This window comes from Ambystoma mexicanum, chromosome 1p (assembly GCF_040938575.1).
Source record: "Ambystoma mexicanum isolate Mex_15411 chromosome 1p, UKY_AmexF1_1, whole genome shotgun sequence".
Classification (NCBI taxonomy): Eukaryota; Metazoa; Chordata; class Amphibia; order Caudata; family Ambystomatidae; genus Ambystoma; species Ambystoma mexicanum.
Window position 1 is genome coordinate 1,436,834,637 of NC_090921.1, and position 12,037 is coordinate 1,436,846,673.

Sequence of the window (12,037 nt, forward strand, 5' to 3'; positions counted from 1 at the left end):
TTTTATAAGTGAAAATATTTCATGATGTTTCTTCACTGTATATAAGTTATTAATAATTCCTCTTTTCACATATATGAAAGAACTATAAACCTCCTTTAAGAAACATATTTTTTGCAACACATACTTATGTCTGTCGTTATCAGCAGCGCATGCTGGGGATGGAAATCATCATTCAATTGCCTGAGGCATAAAGCTCCACCACGACCCCAGCCGAACCAAACCACCCCTGTTATTTAATGCATCTAACCTGCATCCTAACTCAGTGTTTACTAAACCCTAATAATGTAACCAATGGCCAGTGCTCGTGGCTTGCAACCATGGCCAACCTCCAAATCCTTGGGGCATAGGCTTCAGCCAAGCCACATTCTCCAATGAGCAAATCAGAGTATTCATTTGTGTTTTCTGAGGACCAGGCCCACTAACCAGACACCAAATGAACATCACTAGTTGTTCTACTTACATTCTTACACTTTTCGAAAAATAAAGCACAAGACATATTTCGCAAATAACATGCTTTCAGGTCCTTGCTAATACTCATCTCGCAAGTTTTTTGTACTCTAGGCTACCACTTCAGGCTGTAACCTCAAGAAGAATATTGTTTCACATTCAAACCTACCGCTTTGACCATGACGCAAATTACAATACACATTTCTCCTTGCTGATGGACAGGCCCATTGCGAGACACCAATGTTATTCCACTGTATTGTGTACTTACATTTTACACTTAAAAAAAAATTACATATTTGCAAAATCATACTTTCCACTTCTTTCTGACCCTCCTCGTGCATATATGCTGCAATCCCATCAAGCATTTCAACCTGTACCCAGGTACACCATTTTTTTTCCCTTTCAAACCTATCCCAATTTTAAAAAACTTTACCACATAGCCGGTCCCTGGTGGCCATGCCCACTTTAACCCCATTGCTGGTAGGCCGTAGGCCATGACACAGACAATCTGACCACTACCCATGGTCACATGTTATACATCGGTCACCAGATGTATATCACAATTTTTTCTATCTACATTATGACACTTTTCAATAAATAAAACACAGACACATTTGCAAAACCATGCTTTCAGGTCCTTGCCAATGCTCCTTACTCGAGTTTGCTGCAAATCCGCCCATGTTTTATTTTTCAAAAGTGTCAAAATGTACGTACATACAATAGTCATATAATCTAGCTCACACTTGAGAAAATCCATTCAGACCTTGCACAAACATTCAAGGTTGGGTCTATAATCTTTCTGAAAACGTTTGTCTACATTCATTAAAAGGCAACAAAGTTATAAGCCATCTAAAAATGTTGAGACACCTCTCAAATGTCTCCCCATCTTTACAAAATTTCACCAAACTTTACAAAACCATTCATATCTAGATCTGAAATCTTTTTGCAAACTTTTGTGCAGATTAGTCAAATGACACCAAATTTATAAGCCTTTACAATATTTTGGGACCGCCCTTTAATTTGGTTCACACTTGACAAAACAGCACCATACGTTGCAAAAACATTCAGAATCAGGTCTAGGATTAAATTCCACAATTTCATGCAGTTTCATTAAGTGGTGCCAAAGTTATAAGCCATCCAAAAACTGCTTTTCACCAACCCTCTAATGAAGAAATAATCATAGATTACTGCGAACACCACAGGACTGCCCCAGAATATTCGTGGACATCGGAGAAGAAAAATACCCGATTTTGGCTTTTTATGGCCATATCCCATCCCATCCTCATCACCTCTCACCTCCCCAAAGATTGTTTCATTTGTTTGACAAGTGCAATTTTGTGTTTTTAAGATGTTTTTACCATGATGTTTCCAGACTACAGGTGCTGTCCGCGAATCCAACGTGGTGGGCGTTTCCAAAAAATGTGACGCAACTCATGCTTTTCATCATCCATCAAAAGGCTTGTCCGATGTCTGCGGACATCACTCCACCCTCTGGGCCGATTGGAGGCCCTCTGCACACCGAACAGGGAAGTGAGTCCGTGGACAGATCCCAGATATCACTAATTTATTTGTACCTACATTTTTGGCTGTTTTAAAAGAAACTACTGGACGGATTTACACCAAATTTACAAAAGCATGCCTTCGGGACCAATCCGCCATTCGTGCCGCAAATTTGGTGAAAATCGTCCAGCGGTTTGTGCTGTAGGCACGAACAAACATTTTTTTGCATTGCATCTATGGGAAAAACCACACATTTTGGGACCCCCCCAATAACTTTGCTCCCCCTACATGAAACCCCACCAAACATACCATGAGGTATCTGTCAGGGCCATATAATGTTTACAAATTGGTAAGGCAGGCGCTCTGTTACCAGTCATTAGCTTCTCCTCCAAACGCACATTTTCATGACTCCATCAATTTTCAGGGAGGCTGAGTTTCTTTGCTGTTTCAGGCGTGTCTTCTTTTCTTTTTCAGGTGTGGCAAGTTAATTGACTGAGGATTCTGGCACTTGTATTTTTTGCACTTGATTTTGCTGGCAGGTGACTGGAAACAACTCCCTCCATAGCACACATTTTCCCCTTGATGGGAGGAGAGGGAAAGCCATGGTTGTGGCTCTCCACTGTAAGGCATGATGGCCCTGCTGCTGCTGCCATTGAGCCCGGGACTCCTGGAACAATGTTTAAAAATTGGTAAGGCAGGCGCTCTATTACCAGTCATTAGCTTCTCCTCCAAACGCACGTTTTCATGACTCCATCAATCTTCAGGGAGGCTGAGTTTCTTTGCTGTTTCAGGCGTGTCTTCATTTCTTTTTCAGGTGTGGCAAGTTAATTGACTCTGAGGATTATGGTACTTGTATTTTTCACACTTGATTTTACTGGCAGGTGACTGGAAACAACTCCTTCCATATCACAAATTTTCCCCTTGATGGGGGGGCAAGCCATTGCTGTGGCTCTCCACTGTAAGGCATGATGGCCCTGCTGCTGCTGCCTTTGAGCCCAGGACTCCTGGAACAATGTTTAAAAATTGGTAAGGCAGGCGCTCTGTTACCAGTCATTAACTTCTCCTCCAAGCCAATTACACAGCGTGGCATACCAGTAGATTTGCAGGAGAGACATCATCCTCAGCCACAGGCACCACCCATCCACTTGGCAGGCTAAAGGGTACAGTGGTGCACTGGCCAGTGTGCATTTGTGCTTTCCCCTCCGGGATGGCACAGGAACCCCAGTCCAACACCATTCATATGGTGTGCCTTGAACAGAAGGACTTGGGCCCTCTAAGTGATGCTGTGGAGTCTGTCTTCTGTACACCACATTTTCTGCACACACCAGTGAACGTGTATGCAGTGCTGGGCTCTTTCCTCACAATGTGCTGTTATGGAGAGAATCCCGGTCAGTTACTTTATCCCTGCTTAGTGAGATTGTCACAACAACAACCATTTCCAAATTTGCATGGGACCGGCCTACCGGCTTCCACCATTTCTGCTTGCAGCATTCAGGAATCCTGTCCCCCCAGCTGAGGTAAGGTATAACACAGCACACATAGCCACTAGGGGCATAGTGGAGCACACATTTGGGTTGCTCAAGTCATGCTTCTGCTCCCTTGACTATGGTGGCATATTGCTATATGCCCCACCAGTAGTTTACAAGATCATCGTGGCATCTTGTGCCTTCACACTGTTACCACACAGCGTGGCATACCAGTTGAGTTGCAGGAGAGAAATCACCCTCAGACACAGGCCTACTCATCCACTTGGCAGGCCAAAGGGTACAGTGGTGTGCTGGCCAGTGTGCATTTATGCTTTTCCCTCGAGGGACAGGAACCCCAGTCCAACACCATCCATATGGTGTGCCCTGAAAATAAGGACTTGGGCCTTCTAAGTGATGCTGTGGAGTCTGTCTTCTGTACACCACATTGTCTGCACACACCACTGAACGTGTATGTGGTACTGGGCTCTTTCCTCACCATGTGCTGTTATGGAGGGAATCCTTGTCAGTTACTTCATCCCTGCTTAGCCAGATTGTCACATTCAATATCTACCCACATCTGTTCTGAAGCCTCACTGGGTGAGCAGAAACTTGGGTGGCTGGGCCTGAGCCCTGCCCTGTCAGGGTGTTGTCCCAGCATGGTACTTCTTGCATTGTCAAGTGTGTGGTGTCCTGATCTGCAACAAACACCACCCGGGGGGCTGCTTGCCTGATGGATGTGGTTGCGAGTCCTGCGCCCCACACCCATCCCATATTGGCAGCTGTGGACCACCACAGGCAGCAACATTAGCCACAGCCAGCTGCCTTGGGTAGTGGAATGTCGATTGGGGGTTCATCTCACCACCACCACCATCAGGTGTGGGCTGTGGCCGTGCCTCACCTGACCCCATGAGGTGTGGAACTGGGAGGCCAGGAGGCCCCAGAAACAATTAAATGCAGCAAGTGTATGGATCCAGCAATGGTGCTAATCTGGGTCTGAGCTTAGGAGGACAAAGTCAATGGGGAACCTGTGACAGCCAATGATGCACACTGGGGAGGGCCCTGGGGCAATTCATGTTAATGGCGTAGACTTTGGAGGGATATGGAGCTGTAAATTGTGATTGAAGTGACTTTGATCTATGTGTTCTACAAATCCTGCATACAAATTGCAGCTAGCTGCAGTTTGTCATTGATGCGTGAGCTGAGTGATCCACCAACGAGAATCACAGGCAATTTTCATCCATCCAGATGTTGGCCAGAACCTGCTGGTGCAGGAGAGGTTGGGGGTGGCAGCATCAGCTGTCTTGCCAGCATGGTGAGATGGACCCATACCCTTTTCTGAATCCACACCTGGGACTTCAACAAGACCATTGTGGAAAACAACAAACATTTTTCTGATGCACTGCCCTCTAAATCTACTTGCTGGCCTCTGTGGCAGCATGACAGCCTTTCACATGGTGACGATGTCCAGGGACGGGACAATCATATGTGTGTAACATATGCATATGGACCTGGACTCACCCTGGCTGCTGCCACCAGACTTTCCCCCAATGATTCCCTATTAAATGGATGTGAACTGATCACCTTCCATTCACAGGGAATTGAAAGAATCCTGTGACATCGATTCAAGTCACTACCTCCCCAATTTGGGAGTGACCAATTAGCATGCCTGCTTCCTTACCTGGATGTGGTGGATGTTTGTCAGGCTCACTCTATTGAACTGAATCATGATTCACCCTTACCTGTGAGCACCATGGTAGGCACAGGAAGTTGACTCGCTAGGTATTGCTATGTATGTCTGCCGTCAGGGGGTGGTGTAAAGTGATGAAGTGTAGCTACAGTCACCGAAGCGGCCATGATATGCCATATTGTTCTAAGTCTGATTAATGCATTCATCTCAGGAGTTCAGTGACTGCTGGTATGTATTTGCTGTACATATGACATGGAAATCCCAGTAACTGACCCAACCATTAATGGGGACATTACAAACCCAATTAGCCATTTGCACTGTCAGTGTACTAGCAATGTGTACAAACGCGTGTATGGCTCACTCATTGAGCCAAGCATATTCCACTGGCTAGATCCTCACAGTAGCTGCACCTGCCTGAATGCACCAATTGGGTTGCCTTGCACCTGCCTTGGGGTGATCTGCATGCCTTTGGGGACTTGTATAGGACAGCAACAAGAGAGCATTCAAAGCCTTAACACTTGGGAGGTGGACATATCAACGACACGTTCACTGACAGGCAAGCCTGGAAAGGGATTGGTGGTGGAAGGGGGAATCTGGCCTTAGGCACAACTGTAAGTGGGAGGGTCATGCCATGTGCCACCACCAGTGTGGTGACAGGGGGGTTGGCACCCCACAGAACGATTGTTCTGAACTGCTGCACTTCCATGCTCAGTGGCAAAGGCTGAACAGAATGGCCGAGAGGGCCCACACTGGGCAAATAGAACCCAACCCTGTCCACTCTGAACTGGCCACCAGTGAGCTTCCAGGATGCTCAGCTTCTGCTCTGCCTGTAGGGGAAGGCACACAGGTAAGGGGGCTCACCCGAAGGGGCATACCCTAGACACTGTCCCAAGGCGGGTGGAATCCATTTCCTAAAACTGCGGCCATGAATGTGGGAGGCATACCAGAATGGGGAAGACTGGGTGGGTGCCCCCAGGCAGAGCCTGAGTTCAGGACCAAGGATCAGCCAACACGATGAGGGTGAATTGCATGCACAGATGGGCTGCGTCCCCCGTTCTGGCAAGAACAGCAAGGTCACATCAAAGAGTATGAGCACCAATGAATACACCAAAATTGGAACTCAGGGACAGATTAATCACTTGCAGTGAAGTAAACGCATTGCCATCAGAGTATTTTATACACTCTGGACACAGGGGTTAGTCTGATCTGGGATGTGGGCACAAAGCGGGGCATTAGATTGCAGGAATACAAAATTGGGCACACCCACTGTCATGTTGCCTGGGGTCCTATGGGTTACCCTTGGATGCAGGGAGGGAAAAGGACACCAAAGGAGGAGTGGAAGGGCTGGGGAGTGAAAATGCAGTGGGGGAGCTGATAGGAAGGATGAAAGAGGGCCTGAGGGACTGGGGAGAGAGGAGAAATAGGGAAGATTGAGCTACTGGGGAGTGGAGAGAGTGGGAATGGGGAGCAAGGATACATTTCGCTGGTGGGGAGATGAGGGGAGAGACAAGGCTGTTAGAATGGTTGAGGGCTGAGAGAAGGGGGAAGAGATGAAGAAAGAGAAAGAATGATAGGAAAAGAAAGAAGCAGGCATAGAGAGGATGGTAGGCACATGAATGGAAAAATACTACAGGTTGGGCATGAAGGAGGACAATAGGGGAGAGGGTGAAGGGCAAACTGGGAAAGAAAGGCCCCCTATTAATAGGGACTCCTCAGACTCTCATCCCCCAAACCACATGGTCAACACACAATGGCAGGTAACCCAGAAAGAGATCTAGATCCTCATTCCCCACGCATATAAGGCTGTGGAACCCTCACTGCAGACTCGGCCCCACCCACCTACCAACACTGTTGGACACAATAGTTAATGAACAGGTACTCACTCCCCAGCTGTCGCTTCCCCCTCAATCAGAGCCCACACCAGGATGAGCTTTTCCCAGGAAGGGTACAGGAATCATAGGTTGTAGTGCAAACACTTGTAAGGACAGCAGATGAACAGAAACTGTGGGGCAAGGGGGCAATGGGCACAGGGGGTGATGTTTCTCATGCATACGCCCGCAGCATATTGTCACATATAGTTTAGCCACTCACTGTGCAGGATTTAAGCAACAATTTTGAAAAGAAACATCATGCAGTAACTTGAAGGTGACAAAACCTACAGAGATCTAACAGTAAACAACACGCTACATGTATACATAACACAGGTAAAGGCTGGCAAGGGTCCATATGTGCTAGGCAACACACATCAAGTGTGCTAAATTGGTCCTGCAGAGTGTTTTAGGACATACAGGCAGGCTGCCCTTCCATCTGTGGCCCAAAAAAGCTGGACTCCTGAAAATCAACACAGGCATGACATGCAGTACAACACTGCCATGTGCCAGCAGGGTACCCCCAGCAGGGTAATCTGTGCTAGGACATTCCATGGGGTCTGGTCTTTATCTGGCTTGGTTAAGGAAAGAGCCAGGTTGCAAGTGCCTTCCAGAAGGTAAGGTGGTCCTCCACTTGGCGAATGCTGAGTGTGAGGGAGTTTCAGAGTGTCAAAGCCTGGACCGAGAAAGAGGTACCTCAAATATGAGCGGAAAATGGAAGGAAGGGATAACACAGAGAAGTGCAGAGCCTGGTGTGAGGGTTCTGGTGTGTTGGTAGCCTGTGAGTCAGTGTTGAAGAAATTCAAGGCACAACTTGTGGAGGGCACAGTTGGTGATGCAAATGGCTCTGAAGGAGGTAATTCGGACAATGGTAATCCAGTGGAACACTTGGAGTGCAGGAGTAATGGGTTCCCTGGGTGGGAGTGCAAGTATGAGGAAGGGTGCGTAGTTCTGGGTCTGTTGTTGCTTTCTTAGCTTATAGGCAGGGGCGCTCAGATAAATCCAATAAGAGCAGACTAGTATGATAGCCAAAATATCCGTGATTCAGTGAGAGTAGGATAGGCAAGGGAAGAATCATATAAGGATTTGGAGGTGTAGATGCAGGACTTATAATTGTCATAAATGTGGGGAGAGATTGTTCCGTCCGAATCTATGGTGAATCCCAGATTTTATACTGATCTGGATGCTGTGGGAGTGGGGTCCAGGGAGCACAGCCAAGGTGTGGATTGGTGGAAGAATGCTGCATTACCAGGATTTAGGAGAAGATGGATAGCTGTCAGGCAGTGGTTTGAAATCTGTGCATCTCAGGGTGAGGTCAGGATGTGCGTAGCCGGGGTCCTGGAAGGTGTTAGGGAGATTTCTCACACAAGTGATTAATTCCCTCTACCTTGGAGCGCTCCAGCACATTTGCTATGCTTTGGGACTTTGAACTTTTCATTTTTAATGTGTTTTACTTTTGTGTTCTTTGGTTATGGAATTTTAAAACAACTCCAGTGGCATCATCTTTTTCTGTGTGTTACACAGCATCTTCAGTGCAATGGCACAGGGATGTCTTTTCAGGCTCCCTAAATATTTAAATACCTTCTCTGGGACTGACTACTGTCTCCCAGAGCATGTAAAGTTAAATTGGCTTTACCAGTCTTTTTAAATTTACTGACCCAGCATACACTATCTTCCTATACAGTGTTAGAGGGGTTGCTTAGCTTCCCCTGAGTCAAAACACTCATGTAACAGTAAAATGTGACCCTTTCCTATTTTAAATGGCTGGTGGCAGTGGTTTAGATCAACTACCGTGATTATTCCCGACCGCTAACAACGGGAGCTAAAAATCGGGTCAGCCATGTTTTTCAATATGGCGCCCAAGACCTATCTGTAAAAACAGACTCCGATCATCTTTTTTTGCCATTTCTTTTAGGAAAAGTCCTTCTTGTGTTTGTCTCTGCACGCCAAACCAGGTTTGGTCCCTTTGTTCATTGGCCTTTGGCGGGTTTCATTGCTGAAGCCCGCCTCTCGTGCCAGGGTGTCTGGGGGGGACAGTATGTGAGGGAGTTGCCGAAACAACCTGTGCTTAGTCTCCTAAGAGACCTGAATGCACTCTGGTGTGATTGGCCGGCTGGCTGTCTGGCAAGGATAGCCACCCTGCTGTGTGAGTGACAGCCAGGCTGGAATGAATGGGGAAACTGTTTAAAAGCAGGTCTATGGGACTTGAAAAGCAGATTCGACCACTGGAACAAAAGAACCAAAGAGGAGAGGAAGGAAGAGGACTACTGCAACTCCTGGATGACCGGTGAAGCCCTGCTGCAGGTCCGAATTGCCTGAAACTCCGACAACAGAGAAGCCCTTCAAGGTTAACTTCTTCCCTTGAGTTTTGTGGGAACAACCAACTCGCAAGCCGCCTGGACACCATCCTATTCTGGTTGAATTTTCATCAGAGTTCTGTTGAAAACCAGATAGCCAGAGGGAAGGAAACCAGCTTGTGGACTTTAAGGCACTCACACCTTAAACCGCCACCTTGTTACAGCTTTTGGCCTCTTCCCTGGGCAGTGCGGGAACCTCCTGACATCCTCCTTCTTGTCGCCACGACTGAAGCTCAGGAACAGCGAGATCTGCTCAAACTGCCAGGAACAACTGCCTCGGCTACAGCTTTCTTCATTGACAAGGTACTGTGCAAACACGGTCCGGAAATCTTTTCGGCCATCGAGAAAGTGCGTGAACCTTTCCTCAACTATGAAGGCTTGTCCTTCCCTAAACAATCGTCAACATTTTCACCTAGCCAAATCCTTTAAAAATCTGTGGCAAAGACTTAACCGTTATATACCAGAACTGTGCTATCCTATACAAAAGACTCTGAACCATTGACTTTGGCCCAGGCCTATTGAGAAGAATTGCTGGTTGTATTTCACTGAAACCCTTTGCCCTGCCTATGAATGTATTTGGGCTGTCTATTCTTATAACCTTGTCTTTTCCCTCCTTTATTAAGTATCTGAAGTGCCATTTTGCCCCTACTTCATTTTTTAGCTTAACTTGTTCAGTTACTTACCGGTTGGATTTTTGTGGTGTATTAGTGTGAGATATTGAACTGTTTTCTAATGACTGAGTTAATACATGTTTATTCTTTTACCAAGAAACCTTGAGTAAGTGTTTACTTGAATCACTGTATTAGTTGGCCCTTTGTGTAACTTGTTCTACTGCTCACTTAAAACTCTTGAGATAAGTCTGGCTGCTCAGCCATCGCTACCACTTTATTGTGTAGTACAGGCTTGTACCAAAGGTGAAATTGTGCTTACACTTGTAGTCCTAATTGCCTGTAGGGTTCCCAAAGGGTACTGCACGTGATTCTGCCTAACAGAAGGATCTGGATGTCATATTGTCATGCCACTTACCTGGGGTGCGGGGTGCATCTGCAGGTCCCGGCGCTTCCCGTCCTGGCGCATCTACCCCCGATACAGGTTGGGGGGACCTCGGTCATCTGCGGCTCATGCCGCTTCTGGGTTTTCCCGTTCGCGTAGTTCGCGCAGGCGCGGAAGGCCGTGTTTCGGCCTCCGCGCATGCGCCGTCCACAGAGTGCTCGGGAAGTCGCAAGCTTGCTTCCCAAGCCTCGTTTTGGGCCCGTCAGCACCCGGGGACAGCACGGGAAGTGCGCATCCGTGGCGTTGGGAGCTGGTTCACCACTGACCTTGTTTGAATTCAGGATGGGTGCTGCGCTGGTTCCTCGCATTACACATTCAGCAACCATCAGTCGGACAGCCTGGCTACTTCACCACAACCATCAACTGGAAGTTCAGGTACTCAGCGCCCACAAAACGCTTTTCTTAACAGATTGAGACGCCTACCTTCTGATTCCGAGATGGATGAAGCCCAGGAACTTCGGGAAGAGATGCGGGCCCTTCGAGCCGAGATGACTGCGCTCCGTCACGAGAACATTGGTCTAAGACAGATGGTGGCACAAGGTACCGGGGCTACACCTCAGGTCGAAGGTGCAATGGCTCATACCGCACCTCTCAAATTCGATGGAGATTCGAGACGTGTGGCCGAGTTTTGTAATCATTGTAGAATACACTTCCTCTTCGGGTCCTCCTATTTCAACTCAGACAAAGCCAAGATTGGGTATATTCTGGGTAATTTGACTGGGAATGCACTTGCTTGGGCAGCGCCTTTGGTGGCTGCCAATAGTCCCATTCTCAACGACTTTGCAGCCTTCGAAAAACCGTTCCTAGAGGTTTTTCAATCACCCAATCTGGCTTCTGCAGCACAGAATCAATTGATGGACCTCAAGCAAGGAGCCATGGACATAATAGCCTATATTGGTTGCTTCCGACAATTGGCCACTGATTCCCAGTGGCCTGAAGTAACCCAAAAGACTCTGTTTCATCGGGGATTGAGAGAAGAATATAAGGATGAATTATTACACATTTCAGAGCCCGACACCCTTCAGCAACTCGTGGAACAAGTTTTGCGGATTGATCACAGACTGGCAGTAGGAAGAGGAGAGAGACTGAGAGGCTGTTTCCCAGACCAGCAAACACGTCTACCGGGATTCCTGGGTCTTCAGACTCCGGTCCAGAACCCATGCAGTTAGGTGCTGTGAGTGGTCTGTTATCAGAAGCTGAACAGATCAAGGAACATGGTGAAAGAATCGCTCTGGACGTCATCAGATCACCTTCATATTCAGTAGTTTTGGGTTTACCGTGGCTGCTATGCCACAATCCAACTATCGATTGGGAAGCACGCACTTTGGTTTTTGCTTCCGCTCATTGCTTCCGGAATTGTTGCTTGCCTGGCAGGCCTCAGAACATCGTCACCTCCACACCTCTTACAAGAAGCAATAGTCCACCTGGCCTTTGCTCATTGTTCCCAATCCTCAAGTGTACGACGATTTTCAGATGGTCTTTTCAGAGCCAGGGGATATACCTCTACCACCTCACAGAACATTCGATTGTTCCATTGATTTGATACCAGGTTCGGTGATACCTCATGGGAAGGTGTACTCCTTGTCCTTAACCGAGAAACAGGTCTTACAGGAATATCTGGCTAACTGCATCAAGAAGGGATACATAGCACCTTCGAAA